This window comes from Zea mays, chromosome 1, assembly GCF_902167145.1.
Source record: "Zea mays cultivar B73 chromosome 1, Zm-B73-REFERENCE-NAM-5.0, whole genome shotgun sequence".
Classification (NCBI taxonomy): domain Eukaryota; kingdom Viridiplantae; phylum Streptophyta; class Magnoliopsida; order Poales; family Poaceae; genus Zea; species Zea mays.
The window spans coordinates 20,715,048-20,729,602 of NC_050096.1; positions in this window are offsets into that span (position 1 = coordinate 20,715,048).

Sequence of the window (14,555 nt, forward strand, 5' to 3'; positions counted from 1 at the left end):
CGGTGATTAGCGTAGGTGCTTTGCGAAGTGCTTAGGTTAGTTAGACCGCTTTAGCGCTTGCTCTAGGTGAACCCTAGATTGTTGAGTGAGTTTAGACAAACCTCACAACCCCTCGGCTCTTGCGTGAGTCGTTGTAATTGTACCGAGTGGGGCGAGAGTCTTGCGAGACCGTGACAACCGCGTTTGTGTCACGGCCGCCACCGTGTACCGGAGGGAACGAGGCCCACGGCGTTTCGGCCGGAAGCTCGATAGTGGAGACGGCGGGGAGCGTCCGAGAGGAGCCGGAAGCAGAGCACCACTTGCACGTGGAGAAGGCCCGCGACTCTCTACGGAGTTACTCGACCGAGGTGCTTGGCCCTCGCGTGGGCTTCCCTTTGCGTAGGGGCACCAACGAGGATTAGTCGGGACCTTGCGCGGTTCTGGATACCTCAGTAAAAATACCAGCGTCATCCACGAGAGTTTGCTTCTCTACTTTGCTCTTTAAGTTTCAGCATTTATATTAAGCATTTAAGTTTCAATCTTGTATTCATACTTATCTAGTGTAGATTGAAACTTAGCCTTTGCGGTAGAGATAGCAACACTTAGACAAAACCTAGTTTGCACATTCTAGTTTGATTATTGGCATAGGTTTTGCTCTAGGGATTTAATTGTGGCCTAGTTTAGTAAAAGTTTTAGAAGTCCTAATTCACCCCCTCTTAGGCATCACCCGTTTCCTACAAGTGGTATCAGAGCCTGGTTTGGCTCATTTGAAACGTTTTAGCTTCACCGCTAAAAGAGCCGACGCCTTTTAGAGGAAGGGATGGATACCCATAGGCCACCACACTTTGACGGCACTAACTTCCCATATTATAGTGCTAGAATGGCTTGTTACTTAGAGGCTGTTGATCTAGGTGTTTGGAGAGTCACTCGTGACGGGATGAAACCCCCCAAGAATCCCGAAAAAACCACCACGAGTGAGGAAAAAGAAATTCATTTAAATGCTAGAGCCAAAAATTGCTTGTATGAATCTCTTAGCATGGATATTTTTAATCAGGTATTTACCTTGAAAACTGCTAATGAGATTTGACTAAAATTGCATGAGCTCCATGATGGCACATCAAATGTCCGTGAGCAAAAACATTGCCTAGTCTTAAATGAGTATAATACTTTTGCTATGAGAGATAATGAGCTTGTTAGAGACATGTATTCTCGTTTAAATCTAATCATAAATGAGCTCAACTCTATTGGCATAAATAAGCTAGGTGATGCAGACATTGTGAGGAAGATTATCTCCCTGCTACCACAACGAAGATATGGGAGCATCATCACCATCCTTCACAACATGGAGGACTTGAGCAACATGACCCCGACCATTGTGATTGGGAAAATTGCGGCTTTTGAGATGTCGTGAAAAATGTGTCGGGGAGAGGAGCCAACTTCCTCAAAACCATATGCTTTTGCATGTGATGAAAGGAAGGGTAAAAAGAAGGCTTCCACTCCAAGTTCCTCAAGTGAAACAGAGGAAGAAGACGAAAGTGATGATGATGAAGATAATCAACCATGCACATCATCCTCCAAGGACGAAGAAACAATCCGACGCATCGGAAAGGTAATGGGGATGATCCGTAAGATTAATCTAATGGGTGTACCTCTGCAAGTCGAAGATATTCTCTTTAACATTGACAGGAAAAAGCAAAGAAAGAGAGGATGCTTCGCATGTGGGGAGAAGGGCCACTTCAGGGACAACTATCCAACTATGGCCAAACCCAAAAAGGAGAGGAGCAAAGGCAAGGCGCTAACAAGTGTTAGAACTTGGGATGATTCTTCAAGTGAAGATGAACCTCCAAGGACGCGCAGCCACCTGTACTCATCACGCTCATCACGGTCATCACACAAATGTCTTATGGCAAGAGGTAACAAAAGCATTCCATCCTCTAGTGATGAAAGTAGTAGTGATGATGAAGGTGAGGGAAAGCCCTCTGTAGATGAGCTTGCGGAAGCCGTTGAATTTTTCCAGGATGTTTGCACTAAGCAAAAAGCTCAACTTAAAACCTTGAAAAATAAGTTGATTAGCTCCCAAAATGATTACAAAGGTTTGGTAGAAAAATTTGAAACTTTTGCAAACTTAAATAGTGAGCTGTCAACTAAAATTGAGCTATTAGAGTCTAGTGCTGCATCCACTGCTACCGATGATGGCCTTATTAAAAAGAATGAAAAACTTAAGGCTAAGTTAGCTAGCTCCCAAAATACTATTGAAAATTTGCTAGAGAAAATGGAAATTCTTAGCATACACAATGATGAGCTAACTACTAAGCTAGAAAACATTGGTAGCACCTCAAAAGTATCTTTGATTGAAATACCTGAAATTATTAAAAAAGATGCTTCTACTTCCTGCCTTGATTTAATTGATGACTCTAACCCCTGCAACCAAGTTCTTGTTGAGAATATTGTTGTAGAAACATGTTCGGATGAGGTTGCAAAGGAAAATGAACAATTAAGGCAAGAAGTGGCTCGCCTTGGCAAGACTTTGTATGACAAGAAAGGCAAAGCCAAACAAATCCGACCTCCACAGGATAACACCACTGTGGGAGTGAACAAGCCTATGGAGGGAGAAACTGTGATTTGTAGGCTATGCCACATGGAAGGCCATAAGTCTTTCCAATGCAAGGCGATGACCGGGGATAAACAAAGGCAAAAGCTCAAGCAAAAGCCATCAAGCAAAATCTCCAACACCTACATCAAAAAGGTGGACAAAAAGGCCGCTACACCATATTTGATCAAGAAGAAAAAAATGGAAAGGTGATAGCAATCAAGGCCAACAAGCAAGCCAACAAAGGAAAGGGGGTCAAACGCATCTGGGTGCCAAAGGAAATAATTTCAACCATGAAAAGCACCAAGAAGGTTTGGATTCCGAAAGGGAAGTGAGTGGACCGAAGGTTTTCGGGAAATTTGGAGACTTGGCAAGGTTGGGATGTATATCATGGGATACATCATATTGGATCAAGTTTAATTGCCAAGTGGGTTAGTAAAAATTTTGGACCCAAATTTCCCACCCATGACTAAGGTAATTAGATTTATTGTATTTCTTATTTCTAGATATGCGTATCTATTTTCTTGTATCTAGTGTTACCTTTCATGCCTAGTATTTCATTTGATAATTGCTTTAGACAATGCATGCATGCTAGGTAAATCAAATGGTAGGATTGCTTGCTTTCAATTCATACTCTTTAGCAAACCTACATGGTTTAAAATGTTTAATTAAGCACGGCACATAGCTTATTGAATATCCCTAAGTAAATGACACTAATGCATCAAAAGCTTATATTCTACAATTGGTATCATTTAACTTATATGTGACAAAGATCATATTATAGATGATTTGCCCTTCTTGATATCAAATCAAAGTGCATGTCTCCTACAAGTATTCAAAACTTGTATGCACACTTTCAGGGGGAGATTACTCTATAATCTAAGACTTTGAGACTAACACCTTTTCAAGTCTATTTTATGTGATAGTCTCATTGCAAGGAAAATAAAGTCTCTGGAGAATGACAACAATCTTCCACTGCAAAATCTCCAAGAACTCTCATGTCTCTCAAGCTCGCCATTGAATTTCAATCGGTATCTTTTGATACTACATCTAGTATCATTTACATGTCTTCTCCTTTATTTGATTAGACTATATTTCATATCATATACTTCCATGTTGCTAAAAATGCATAAGTAGTTAACTCATATTCTGTTACCTATGCATAAGGGAAGTTAGTCTTTTCAAATCATGTCTTGCTCCTCTAATTTTCACATGCTTTTTCCCTAAGTAGAAGATCTCTGTCAGGGGGAGCTTTTCTTCGTCTCTAAAGGGGGAGGAAATTCTTTCGAAAGGAGAACACTCATTTAGGGGGAGTAATCTTTTTTTATATTATTTGATAATTCTTTAAAAGGACAAGTGTTTATTTACTTCCTTCATGCTTTTGATGTCTTTCTTTTCGGTGGTTGATGCCAAAGGGGGAGAAGTTTAGGGGCCAAAGCAATGAAAACTATATCAAACACCAAACACCACCAATTTAAAATTTTATTTCTCCAAATGATATTTCAAGTGGTTTTGGTTATTTGGTCCTAAAATAGGAAGTAAGTGAATTATGGAGTTAGGGGGAGGCTTAAGTCCATAATATCACATTAAGGGGACAAACATGCATCCTAGCAAGTAGATTGCATATTTTCATTCAAATACTTGTATTATTTGCTTGCTTTGGTTGTGTTGTCATCAATCACCAAAAAGGGGGAGATTGTAAGGAAAATGGACCCCGGGCCATTTGGCTAATTGAGTTTTGGTGTTTGATGAACAACACAATCCGTGAACTAATAAGTTTTCTAGTGTTTATGTTTGTAGTTCACAGGATGCAAGATTTACTTGGACTAAGGAATTGAGGAAAGCAACACCTCAAAAGAAGACATTAAGAGGATCCAAGAAATGTCCAAGTGTGCTGCTGCGGACTGTCTGTGCGAGGCGCACCGGACTGTCCGGTGGCACACCGGACTGTCCGGTGCACCAGGGAACTTCAGCCCAACGGCTAGTTCCAGGTGGTACTCGGAGAAAAGACCACCGAACTGTCCGGTGTGAGCACCGGACTGTCCGGTGTGAAAAGCCTGCGGCGCCAACGGTCACCTGCTCTGACAGAGCAACGACTAGGCGCACCGGACAGGCTACAGTGCGCTGTCCGGTGCACCACCGGACTGTCCGGTGTGCCGCAGAGAACTGCAGCTTTTCTCCAACGGCTATTTTGGAGTTGGGGCCTATATATACTTCACCCAACCGACCATTTGAAGGTGTGGGAGCCCAAGCAACATACCAAGGCATATAGTGCACATTTCCAAGAGCTCAAACACCCAAGTGCTTAATAGAATCACTCGGTGATTAGCGTAGGTGCTTTGCGAAGTGCTTAGGTTAGTTAGACCGCTTTAGCGCTTGCTCTAGGTGAACCCTAGATTGTTGAGTGAGTTTAGACAAACCTCACAACCCCTTGGCTCTTGCGTGAGTCGTTGTAATTGTACCGAGTGGGGCGAGAGTCTTGCGAGACCGTGACAACCGCGTTTGTGTCACGGCCGCCACCGTGTACCGGAGGGAACGAGGCTCACGGCGTTTCGGCCGGAAGCTCGATAGTGGAGACGACGGGGAGCGTCCGAGAGGAGCCGGAAGCGGAGCACCACTTGCACGTGGAGAAGGCTCGCGACTCTCTACGGAGTTACTCGATCGAGGTGCTTGGCCCTCGCGTGGGCTTCCCTTTGCGTAGGGGCACCAACGAGGATTAGTCGGGACCTTGCGCGGTTCCGGATACCTCGGTAAAAATACCGGCGTCATCCACGAGAGTTTGCTTCTCTACTTTGCTCTTTAAGTTTTAGCATTTATATTAAGCATTTAAGTTTCAATCTTGTATTCATACTTATCTAGTGTAGATTGAAACTTAGCCTTTGCGGTAACCGCCTGTTATCGGGAGAACCAGCTTCGGAGCCGAAGCAGTTCCATCTTGATTCTTGATCGAAGCCATCAACTCAAAAAAGTGAAAGTGAGTTCACCGGAGGTGGGCGCCAATGTTGGGGACTTGTTCTCAAATGCTATGAATCAAGAACAAGGCAACATAGAAATTGTTAAATGTTATAGTCCTTCGTATTTCGAAGCATTATTTCCCTCAGGATATAATGGATTCCGGACGAAGGTTATGAAGGTTATACCTTCATAAACACAACAAATAATGAGGAAGGGTAAAAAATATGTAAAATAATTTAAACACATGATTATTATTATTAACTCATTTCTATTTCATTATTGTAAAAATGATAACAAATTACAAATGTACCTTCGGCTCGAAGGAAAGCAAAAATACCAGCGTGAAGCAAAAACAAATGCCCAATGCGCGATTACAGGAGAGCACGTGAACAGTACAGGGATACTGTTCACCTATTTATAGGCACAGTCCACAGCCTGTATATAATTACATTTATACCCTTTACAATGAACTACAATAATGACACATAATATCATGGGTCTTTAAGTCATTTCATCTTTAAGTCGGTTCACTCCTTCGTCTTGAGACATGTCACTGTGCCGAAGCTTTATAGTCGATAGCTTCGGCGCTGCTTTGGAGAGGATCTGCCGAAGGTGTTCATTTCTTTAGGATCTTCGGCTACGAAGCATACCCCCAACAGGTAGAGATAGCAACACTTAGACAAAACCTAGTTTGCACATTCTAGTTTGATTATTGGCATAGGTTTTGCTCTAGGGATTTAATTATGGCCTAGTTTAGTAAAAGTTTTAGAAGTCCTAATTCACCCCCCCCCCCTCTTAGGCGTCACCTGTTTCCTACAGTGATCCCGGTTGAACCAGCCCTAGTCCCGGTTGAACCGACATCCTTAGAAAACTCAAACTTGAAACAAAACCAATTGGTACAAGACAAACTTTGAAAGGTTGAACTACAACTCCCCCTAAGGATTAAAAAGGGTAAAATAGAAGTTTGAATCGATAATTTTGAGCTTTTTAGTGCAAGTACCAATACTCATTTGTGGATCCCTCTTGATAGTACAACGATTCCTAAACTCAATAACTCAAATAAAAATCAAACTTATTCTCTAATAGACACTTGGAACTCCAAACTTCAAATCGAAGCAATCCTCTTACCTCATTGAGTTCCAATATGCTGCAATGGTCACTTAGAACATGTCCAAACACTGGAATAACCCAAACTCTAATTCTTTCTAGATTTTCACTTTTTGGTCATTCCTATCAAAGTCTTGCACAACTATGAGCCCTTTCCAGGTTCTTTCTTTTTATACCTCTTCCTTGGACTTGTGGCCATGCTTATCCACATGTCTTTAGATAGAAATCCATGTATCTTATGATTTGAATCATCTCATCATATATGAATTAAACCAATGACTTCCAATCACATCTTCTAATAATGTTGTGATCTTCATCGCTGCGATTCGCACGGTCCGTGAAACCAGAACCGTTGGATTAAGATCTAGCAGCCAACGCGCCCCGCACCCTCAGCACACCGTTGACCCGTGGGCCCCGCACATCAGTGCCTCGACCCGCCCCGAACCCACCTATCAGACGCTCACGTCCGCGTGTCCGCACGCCCGACCGTCAGATCTAATCTAGGCCATTGATCATGGATCTAACGGCTGGCAGGACCCGATACCCCTTCACGTGGTCTTTTTTTAAAGAGACCCCCGACCTTTTAGGAATCAACCTGCCATCCCTGGTTTTCGCGTGCATGCCCTGAGAATTTGCAGAAATACCCCTGTCTTTTAAATTATCGCAGAATTGGACCTAGTTTTGTATTTTAAATTCCAAAACTTGTTTATTCCATATCTTTTGCATATTAACTCCAAATTTAGTGATTCGAATTGCAAAATGTTCGTACTATTATTCTCTGTCTGGTTAAATTATAATCATTCACTGTCTGCATGTGCTAATTTTATGCCTAGACTATAGGTTAGTGTAAGTGATGACTTATTTGTTAATAAGAAAGATAAAAGGGAAACCATGATGGTAATTAGACGTTTAACTTTGTGAGATTAATGATATGTAATATATGAATTTATCCCTAGTATATTTTTTATGTCTCATTAAGATAAATGAAATTAAGTTATGTAATCTATTCAGATAAGTAATACTTAGGGAACCACAAACCTCTAGGTGTATTAGTCCACCGGTCAACCCTAGATCCTAGACTTCGCTTTTGAGTTTGTTACTTTCTGTTTGGAATTTGTGTTCACTTGATTGTACATGTTTTGTGTATTGTTTCTTTGTCATTATCTAAATGAGTTGAATGCATGATCGCGTTGCGTAGACAACGAGCAGCCCATGGTTCCTGAGTGTGTTGCCGAAGATCTTCCTAAGCAACAACCTGGTGAAGGCAAGTGTCCTCTGACCTATTATGTCCTACTTACTTTATAATTCATTGTCTCGCATTACTTAATTAAAACCTAAGGATTGACTAGTATATATTTATCTTGTACTTGTGTACTGTTGGGGGCCTTCGGCTTCCGAAGGTCCTCAAAAACGTAATTTGACTATGTTTTCCAAGAGAAATATGTGAACAGGTATCTTCGAAATCAGATTGCGAGTATACAAAAACATGGTTAAGACGAAGCTTGATTGGAACAGCGATCGCGACGAAGGATAGGACGATCACGAAGCTATGTGTATAAGAGCTTTGGCATAACGGCAGGAAGAGGAAACCGACTTAAAGATGAAAAGCCAGATTAGACCTCGAAGAATTACTATAGAGTTATTGATAAATGTAAAGGGCATTAATGTAATTTTGCATGGGCTGCGACCCGTGCCTATAAATAGGTGAACAGTATCCTCGTACTGTTCACGCTGACTTGACATCCACTTTTGTGTCACACTTGTATTCTCTTTCCTTCAAGCCGAAGGTACATTTGTAATTTATCATTGTTTACATAAATAATATAAATGGAAATGGATTAATAATAATGTTTATAGAAATTATGTTACTTTCTGTACTTTATCTGAATGTTCTCCATCTTTTACCATGATCATGAAGGTATGCCCTTCATGACCTTCGTCCTAAATTTGTTATATCCGAAGGGAAATAATGGTTTAAAGGACGAAGGGCTTTGATATTTAACATTTTATGTTGCCTTGTTCTTGATTCATAGCATTTGAGAACAAGTCCCCAACATTGGCGTCCACCTCCGGTGAACTCACTTCCATTTTTTGAGACTTGAACACTTTCGGCAAGCATCACCTTCGTCATGCCGCCGAAAAAAGCTTCAGCGACAGGGGCTGGTACTCTACAGCCGCTGGATCCCAATCAGGACGTCCTTTCTCTCAGGGAGGCCCGAAGTCAAAAGAGGAAGGCTACCAGTCCACCGCCTCCGGAGGACGACTTGGACCAGGAAATCCAAAACCTGGAAATGCTCCAGCAACAAGTTCAACGGAAGAAGGAGAAGATGGCCCGTCTAGCTGACCTTCAGAGGCAGATAGACGAAGCGTCGGAAGAGGTTTGTCATCTTGTTCAAGATGACCAGAGCCGAAGGCCTCAGCGCAGAGAGCTCCACCAGGAGGGTTTCTACAATGAGGAAGACTGGTATGAAGATTTCCACCATGGAAATTTTGCTTTTGATGATGCTTCTCCTTTGTCAACAGAATTACAGGCTACACCATGGCCCCAGTCTTACACGCCACCTCAGCTCCCCATGTATGACGGTCATTCAGACCCGAAGCAATTCTTGATGAGCTATGAGGCAACCATATCTTCATATGGTGGCAATACAGTAGTCATGGCAAAGTCTTTTGTCATGGCCGTCAAGAGTGTCGCTCAGACTTGGTACTCTTCTCTTCGGCCAGGGACAATTACCTCATGGCAAAAGCTAAAGGATATGTTGATAACCAGCTTCCAAGGATTTCAGACAAAGCCAGTCACCGCCCAGGCTCTATTCCAGTGTACTCAGGATCACGAAGAATACCTTCAGGCGTATGTCCGAAGGTTTCTGCGTCTGAGGGCACAGGCGCCAACAGTGCCCAATGAAATTGTCATTGAGGCCATGATTAAGGGGCTTCGGCCGGGACCTTCAGCGCAGTACTTTGCCAGGAAGCCACCACAAACGTTGGAGAAGCTGCTCCAGAAGATGGACGAATACATTCGAGCTGACAATGACTTCCGCCAAAGAAGGGAGGAAGCATTCAGGTTCTCTGAAATGACCAGGGGCTTCAGAGGAAAATTTCACCCGAGACACGTTAGGTCAATTCATAACTCTACTCAAACTGATGATCGAGGGAGCCAGCAGCAAAGGCCACAATACTCTTCACAAGCTTCGGGCCAGCAGCAAAGTTCTTTTCGGCCGCCAGCGCCAAGGGGCAGAGGCGCCAGGGGCTTCAGGGGAAGGTTTGGAGATCAGCCAAGAAAAATTTACTGCCTATTCTGTGGCGAAGACAAGGGCCATACCACCAGGATGTGTCACGTTACCATCCAGAAGCAGAAGGAGATAGCAGAAGCAGCAGCGCAACAAAGTCAGCCGAAGCAGGTCATGCATACTGCTTCATATCATTCGCCTTATATTCCAGAATATGTAGGCAACCACCCTGCAGCTTCTGTTGCTTCAGCAAGCCAACCCCAAGCATCTTGGCAGCAGCCTCCACCGCCACCGCCGACGCAGCGAGGACAGCAGCCAGAAGGGAGTCAGCACAATCACCTTTAGAGGGATTTCAGAGAGGAGTCCGAAGCTCGCACAGTCAATAGCACTGTGCCAGAGTCGAAGCACATTTATTGATAAATATCCTACCTCAACAACGGTTTTTTTTCTTTCGCATTTTTACATTCAGTATTACCTTTTTGTTAATAAGGAACAATTATGAGGAGTTTAAGTGTCTTTTATCGTTTTTCAATTTCTTGTAACATTTTCATCTTTTATCATAATAAAAATATGTCTTTTCTATAGGCTTGAGTTGCCGAAGCATACGAATTTATGGTGGCATGAAGGACCTTTGTATTATCAAAAATTTGTTCTAACAGACACAGTACAAATTGTTCGAAATAGTAAAAAGTCGTTCCTAAGGGAACACAGTGTAAGTTTTCTGAACCTACAGCGAAAAATAAACGCTGATTCCGCTGAAAGTAAAAGGCGAAGAAGCTCCTAAGGGAGGCTTACAGCGAAAAATAAACGCTGATTCCGCTGAAAGTAAAAGGCGAAGAAGCTCCTAAGGGAGGCTTGCAGCGAAAAATAAACGCTGATTCCGCTGAAAGTAAAAGGCGAAGAAGCTCCTAAGGGAGGCTTGCAGCGAAAAATAAACGCTGATTCCGCTGAAAGTAAAAGGCGAAGAAGCTCCTAAGGGAGGCTTATAGCGAAAAGTCAGCGCTGATATAAAAAGTGTGTGTGCTCTATTGCAGGGATATGTATCTGCGGCACAAATATCATTTTGCATAGCATAACATCATCACATCATTCTGCATAACATAAGCATCATACAACATATTGCATGTGGAATAAGAAGGGGATACAGTATTGATCTTCAGAGAATATTGTGGAAAAGAGAAAATTGTGCGAAGGCGCAAGATAAATCGAGAAGGCAACATAAAACTTTTTCAGCTTCAGAAAATATTTCACGAAGCTTGGATTTTCTTCATCAGAGAAGTATGCAAATTCTTGTGATATAGAAAAGATTTTCTTCACGAAGCATGAAAAGAAGGGAAGGTGTTTTTTCGCCGAAGGCTCCAAAAATGGTATGTATGCAAAATTTCATGCATCGTAAAGAATTAAACTACAAATAGATTATATATTACATTCAAAGTTACAATATATTACACATATTACGTTCCAAATGTTTCTACAATGGCATTTAATCCTTCTTAAGAACTATTTCTGCAGCTTCGTTCAGTAGCTGGTCGACAACTTTGTCCATAATGGCTTCAGCCATTTTTCTAATTTCATCGTCCCCCTTCAGGTGGGGGCCCAGAGACGCCTTAGCAGGTTCTGAGGGAGAAGAAGATACGGCTATATTACTATTACAAACCGCGAACAAAGTCTGGAATCAAAAATTACAACATAATAAAAACCACTAATTAATACCTATTTGCCCTTCGGGCTCTGTACTTTTCTCGGCAGCCTCCGCTACTTTTCTAGCATCGTGGATGCCCTTTTCACTCTTTTGAATAATTTCTTGCGCCATTTCTCGGCCGCCGTTGTCCCAAATATCGGTGAAAAATTTTCCGCCGATCATGCTTGCTTCGGCTGAGGGGTCTTTAATGTCTTCGGAGGACAAAGTAGCTTCGGATTGTGCTAAGGATTTTACATGCTCGCAACCTTTCCTCTCCAAAACAGTAGCAATTCCTCTAGCACCCGAAAAAGCACATATGTCTCCGCGGCTATTCAGTATTTCCTCGAAGGCCTCAGCTTCGTGATTGATCCATTCAATCGGACCTTCGGGATTGCCCCTTGAGAAATTCTCTTCGCTAGAGAATGCGCCAACATTGGCGAAGCTGGATTTTATCTTCTTAACGCATTCTATGGATTTAACATAGCATCTTCTCTGGGATGCACGAAGCTCTTTAACATTTATTTCTAAATGATCGACCCATTGATCACTAAGCTCTCGTTTTGTTTCTTCAACTATACGTTCTTCTTTAGCTCTAGCTAGCTGTTTCTGAAGATCTTTAATTTCGCGTTTTTGGGCTTCAGCCTGGGCCTTTGAGGCAGCTTCGTCCTCTTTTATCTTGTCCACCAATGTAAGCAGAATTTTATCCTTTTCTAGAGCTTCGTTTCTCAGCTTAATAACCTCTGATCGTAGGTTGTTGAAAGCGATATCATAGCTCTCGTCTTCGACATTCTTTTGCGCTCTCAACGCGTTACTTAGTATTAAACCCTATATGTAAAAGAGTTGGTATAAGAATAAAAGAATGATTTGTAAATTGAAAAATTTCCAAGCACGCAGTTCTCATACCTTCAGGCTATTATATGCAAGACTATCTGCAAGATCGTCCTTCGTCATAGCACAGAGCCCAGCTTCAAGCTTCGGAAACCCTATACTTCTAGCCATTTCCCGACAGACGAATAATTCTTTGTTGTTTGGGAGGCAGTATAGGAAGTCATCTTCGTCTGTTCCATTGAACACTAGTGCCCCCTTTGGATATTTAATTCTCTAGCATAGTGATTTGCTTCATAAATCTCTTCTTCAGATAGTTTTTTCCCCGAAGCGTGTCGCACAATGTACTCGCGTATGTCGGGAGGTGCTTCGGGGGCAGCAGTGTCAATTTCTTCAGCCGAAATTGGCTCTGACATTTTTATTTTTTCGCCTTCCAATGCTGCCTTTGTAACCTCTGTTTTTTCGGTTTCCAAAGGTTGTTCCTTGGAGGGCTCTGAAGGCCCAGCTTCAATTTCAGGTTGTTGCTTCGAAGTTTCAGCAACAAAGACTTCAGTAGACACTTCAGAAGTTCCAACGGTTTTCTTTGGAGTTGTGCTTGAGGATTTAATTGTCTCCAAAACATCTAACACATTAACCACCCTTTTTCTTTTTGGGGTCACTATTGGACCCTTCTGGCTTTTTTCTGACTCAATTTTTGCTGAAGGACTTAAAATTTCTAATGTTTTCGCTTCTTCAGTCGTTGCTTTTTCTATCTTTTCTGTTGCTGGCTCTTCGGTCAGCTCTTTGATTCCTGGCAGCAGAGTTGATTTTTCAGCTTCGGTGGCCGAAGAGGTCTCACCGGCGAACTCAGGCACTGTGGCCAGTTCAATGTAACGTGGCCGGTGTGTGAGAACCTTTACCCTTTTCCTCTTCGGTGCCGGCTCACTAGGAGCGGCTGAAGTACTTTCCTTCGCAGAAGAAGTGTTCTTTCTTTTTTGACCCCGCACTGGATAGTGGTAGTCGGGGTACACAAACCCAATTGTGTCAAACACTCGGTTCAGTCTTTTCTTTTTTCGGCCTCCGAAGGCTGCTGACAATGCAGTATCTTCGGCCTTTGAATATACCCCAAGCAGTTCATCACTTACAGTTTCAATGCTTTTTAGCCAGTCGTCATCTGGCTCAACGAATTTATCTCCGAACTTAAATGTGTACTTCAGCCTGACTAATCCACCTTCATCAGTCTCTTTAATGGTCTCCTGCGGCATTTCCCATTTTTCCACAAGCGGCCATACTCTGAAGGCAATGTGTTCTTGGACCAAATCCCTCGTCCCAATAAAAGAGCAAACAACTCCGAAGGCTCTTTGGCATTCTTCGGCTGCTTCATTCATTTCCACCTTCGGCCTCCGTAGGCCGAAGCGTTGCCAGATAGGACACATAATAATCTTCTTTATATCTTCTCGTAATTTCAGGTCATTCTTCACGTAAAACCATTCCGTCATCCAGTCACCAGGCCACCTATTTCGAAAGGTCGGCACGGGGCAGCTTGACCCAGACCGGGAACCGAAGCTGTAGCAGCCAAAATTGTTGTGATATTGTTCCTTACCCCAGGGTTTTGTCTCGTATAACAATTCATGTATGTTACAGAAGCTTTTCGCATCAGGTTCTAAGCCTTGGCTTCTTACGGCCCATACGAAGATATTCATCCTTATGATTGCTTCGGGGGTAAGTTGGTGAAGGTAAATTTCAAATATCTTCAGCACCACTACAACAAAGCTGCTTAAGGGAAATCGTAGTCCAGCTTTCAAAAAGCTTCGGAATACCACGACTTCATTTTCCTCAGGGGTTGGGCAAGTTTTCTCTCCTTCATCAGCCCTCACAATGGACAAGTCCCGGAAATATCTGCCCCTCATGTTGACAAGATGATTTTCTTTAATACTAGATTTACCAAAAACTGCATGGCTTGGTCGCCAAGGTCGGTCTTCGGAGTCTTCACCTCCGCTATCCACATCATAGTTGTCACTGTCACCAGTATCTTCAGATAAACCCTCTAAAATTTCTTTAGTAATCTTCTCTGTATTAGTCTTCGACATTGATTGAAGAAAGCCCAGATTTTTCTCCTCAGAAAGGCTCAGCTTCACTTCGGCAGCAACTTTCTTTTCCTCAGACATCCCTTCGGAAATTCTGCCTCTTGGCTCCGAAGCTTAAAACT